This window comes from Dromiciops gliroides, chromosome 1 (genome assembly GCF_019393635.1).
Source record: "Dromiciops gliroides isolate mDroGli1 chromosome 1, mDroGli1.pri, whole genome shotgun sequence".
Taxonomy (NCBI): Eukaryota; Metazoa; Chordata; class Mammalia; order Microbiotheria; family Microbiotheriidae; genus Dromiciops; species Dromiciops gliroides.
This window is the reverse complement of record NC_057861.1, coordinates 448,077,330-448,081,693: the sequence shown is the minus strand read 5'-3', so window position 1 is coordinate 448,081,693 and position 4,364 is coordinate 448,077,330. Positions and strand designations below refer to the sequence as shown.

The following is a 4,364-nucleotide window of genomic DNA, read 5'->3' as shown; positions in this document are numbered from 1 at the left end:
CTTGTACTAAGGTACTTCAGCATACATATTGATACTCTTTCAAACACCCTAACCTCCCAGTTCATCAACTAACTCATTTCCACTCCCTTATTTATTCCTCCTTCTCCCTTTAGCTACACACAGAGATAGTCACACCCTTAATCTTGCTGTCACCCATAAATGTACCATCTCAATGTTCATGAACTCTGAAATTCACTTACATGATCACAGACTATGGGATTTCTACCTCTCTCTCTCTCTCTGCCTTCTAATACCAAACCCTGCTCTTTGTTCATAAAATACCTCTAATACCATGACCACTCAGTTCTCTTCTAACTCATAACTCCAGCACTAGCCACACTCTTCTCTTTTTCCCATCTTGACCCCTTGCATTTTTAAGGGATCTATCCAGTTAAAAATATTTGGGGTTTTGATTTTTTTTGCAAATCTAGAAAAATTCAACTGACAAGCCACAGATTGACTAATGCGACTAGGGTCATAGTTTATAATAGATAACAGGTCCAGCTTAATACATAAGGAGGGTAGATGAACCTTCATATATGTGCTGTTTCTCCCTATTAGGGTGTGAACTCCTTAAGAACATAGCCTGTCTCACTTGTTCTGTATATTATCTCTAGTGCTTAGCACAAAGTAATTTTTTTACAAAGTAATATATTTTTTGATTAATCAATTAATCCCTTAATAATCCTCCTGCTGGTTTAGAGTCATAGATCAACAGCAGGGAAGCTTTCTATGGATAGCAGAGAAGAGGCCTTGATGTGGTTGGGTGTGAGAGATTTAATTAGGGTAGAAGAAACTCTCTCAAGGTGCTGTTCTCTTCATAAAGCCGCCATATACTCCAGAGCAGTTGAGGTGGGAAGTCTTTCTCCTTGTGGAAAACTTTTATGATTATTTACAAAACTGTTTCAAAATTGTCACTCTTAGGCCTTAGGCCAACTTGACATCAGAAGTCTTTCCATTTTCTTTTGTCAGTCTTGTATTTTCTTTGCCTCAGTCACAGTTGGAATATATTTAAAGTATTTAAAGCATCAATTCTCAAAACATGGTCCATGGAAAAATGTGGGTCCTCAAGATTCTTATGGGGCATCTGTGCTGTCAGCACTATTTTCATAATAATACTGGTATTATGTATTAGAATACCTTTATTTTCCTCATATACTTGAATCAAAACAACATATATCCTAACAGACTGAATACAGAAACAGATACAATTCAGCTATTGTCTATTAAGCCAGACATTAGAGATTTGGAAAAAATCTGTAAAACAGTGCCATTTTCCTTACTGATCTGTTGTTGCTTTTAAAACAGTTATTTTCCATAAAAATATGTTACTTATGCTAACATACATTGGATTTCTTATTATTTTAAAAAGAATAAATAAGTAAAATTTAAAAATTTCTCAGTTTAAATTTCTAAAATAGAAATATTCATAGATATAAACCCATATACATAAAAAGCTCTTTGTGGTCTTCCATAATTTTTAAGTGTGTAAAGGGATCCTTGGGATAAACATTTGAGAAGTGATGATTTCAAGGATTGCTTAGTGAAGTCTTCAACCATCATTTATCAGGAAGTTCAGTCATAGTTCCATCTAACTCTTTAGGATCAAGGAATGAAAAGAAGTCAATTCAGATATAGCAACAGAATTCTGTTGTTACTTGGAAAACAACACAGTTAATTCCATTGAATGAAGATTAGGTATCTTTTTAGTCTCTCTTAAAAAGAAAAGCATCTACCATGCCCCAAATTGCTAAATGCTACTTAAGTATTTCCTGATAATTTAATTATAATGCCCCCCTTTTTTTCGTGGGAATAAATAGGTTTTATTGGGGCTGACGGTCGGGGCCCGTGCCCAGCTGGGGGGGGGCTGTTGGTAAAGGGGTGCCACTGCCCCTGGATACTGGGGTGGTGCGTGTGGTAGGGCTTCCGAATTCGGATCATGTCCAGGCCCGACTGGTCGGCGAGTTTCTGGATCAGCGCAGCGATCTGGGCGGAGCCGTTCAGATACTCCGCCACCAGCTGGGCGCCTGAGATTTCTTCGCCCTCATGCGGATCGCAAACCCCGGGTTCCTCTGCGCGAAGTCCGTCACATACTGCTCCACAAACTCCCTGAGGGCGTAGGGAAAACGCACGCGTGGGTCAGGGCGCTAACGAACCCTCCTGCCCCCAGGGGCCTCCCCGACTGAAGCCCTTTCCCAAGTCTAGCTAGGGGAGAGGGGAAGGCGCACAGCCCCAACCTGGCTCCGGGGGACGAAGGAGAGTCGCAGCTGACCCTGAGGCTGAGGCGTTGAGTTGCTGCACGTAGCGGCCCGGTCCGTTGTATAGGACGCTGCCAAGGAAGCGACTCAGGGTCCTGTGGGTCTTCATGGGCGCTCCCATAATGCCCTCTTAATAACTCTCTAGCAGCCTTGCTGCTTCTATAATTTACCTCTGATATAAATTCTTTCCGAAGTAGCTTGCATCTTTCATTATAACACAAAATAGTTCAAAATGGCATTTAAAAAGAGAATCATAGATTTAGAAGTGGAAAAATCCATTTAAATAATTTAGTATAAGCCCCCCATTTAATAGTTGAGGAAACTGAGACTTGGAAGGGAAGTAAGCTTCTAAATGTTGTAGGGATAGTAAGAGGCAGAGCTGGGATTTGAACCCAGGCCTTTTAACTCCAAAGCCAGTCTGATTTCCATTATAATAACATACTGCCTCCACTAGAAAATACAGTAAAGTTTTTTTTTTTGGATGGGGCAATGAGGGTTAAGTGACTTACCCAGGGTCCCACAGCTAGTTAAATGTCAAGTGTCAGAGGCTGAATTTGAACTCAGGTCCTCCTGAATCCAGGGCCAGTGCTCTATCCACTGTGCCACCTAGCTGCTCCTTAAATATAGATTTTTAAAAGACTTCTTAGGATGCATTTTCAACATTTGTTTTTATAAGATTTCTAGTTCCAATTTTTTCTCCTTCCCTCCATATCCTCCCCCCTCCCCAAGACAGCAAGCAATCTGATACAGGTTATATATGTACAATCACATTAAACATAAGGATACATTTTCAGTGCCTCTATGTAGGGGAGGCAATATGGTTTATTGGAAAGAGGTCTAGACTTGGAAGGTTTTAGTCTTGTTTCTTGTAAGAGCAGTGCAATCTTAGGCAAATTACTTTATTTCTCTGGGTTTTAGTATTCTTCTTTATAAAGGGCAGCTAGGTGGCACAGTGCTTGGAATCATGAAGACTCATATGCCTGTGTTCAAATTCAGTCTCAGAAACTTACTAGCTGTGTGACTCTGGGCAAAGTAATTTCACCCTGTTTGCCCCAGTTTCCTCATCTTTAAATTGAGCTGGAAAAGGAAGTGACAAACTTTTCCAATATCTTTGCCAAGAAAACCCCAAAAGGCATCATGAAGAATTGGATATGACTGAAAATGACTAAAACAAACAAATAAATAAAAAACCTCTATGAAGTGAAAGCATCAGAATTGATGATCTCAAATGTCTCTTAGTTCCAGAATTGATACTAAATACATGTTCTTCAGCAAAGGGCACATTACTCTCTGTGGCTATAAGTGACGTTCTCTCTCAACCTTTATTAACGGGCCCAAATTCACAGACAAAAGTCAAGCAACTTTTTGGGAGACAACTTATCAACTACATTTTTATTAAGAACACTAACTAGTCACTCATAGAGAAGAAAAAAAATAATCATAACTCTATCCAGATAAAAACCTGCATTCTATTTAAAGGTTCTCTACAATATATACAGTATTTCTCCAATGGCTTAAATACAGCACATATTAACAGGATGCACAGTAACCACTTCCAAGGTTGGAGTTTCAGATTCATTTCTCATCCCATCGCATCCAAGCATTATAGCTGATAAGGGGTTATAATACTTCAAGGGGTCTCACAACATGCATGACAAAGCTTTGCTCTATTTTCTGCCTTCCTAAGGTTTATAGCAAGCCATTAACGTTCCTGGTGCATATTCTTTTCCCTTTTTTCCCCTTGCTTATATAGTGGAAATCAAGCTGATGAAAGCTTAACAAGAAGGGTGTTGCAACTACCTTCTCGAGTGGAAAGATAAGGAAGAAAATTAAGACTATTAGTTTAGTGTCCAAAATATCTCTCCCAGTGAAGCTTGCTCCTAGATGAAAGCAATCTGCACTGAAAACAATTTTTTTTCAAATGGCTTCAATCTAGAATCAGTCACAAAGTACACAAAACAAAGCATCTCTGAATGTAATGCAGCAATCTGTCAGGCTTCATAAGATTTCTTGGCAAAATTTACAAGGTAAACTGTTCTATGATGAATCTGCAGTTCATTCCTATCACACTAATCTTAACTTAGCTAAGTAACTATAATGAATAAG

General features: G+C 39.2%; 1 pseudogene; it reads right to left on the bottom strand.

Annotated features, from left to right (window-relative positions):
* Positions 1–1,761: 1,761 nt before the first annotated feature.
* LOC122750265 lies at positions 1,762–2,367 on the bottom strand (annotated as a pseudogene).
* Between the last annotated feature and the right edge of the window lie 1,997 nt (positions 2,368–4,364).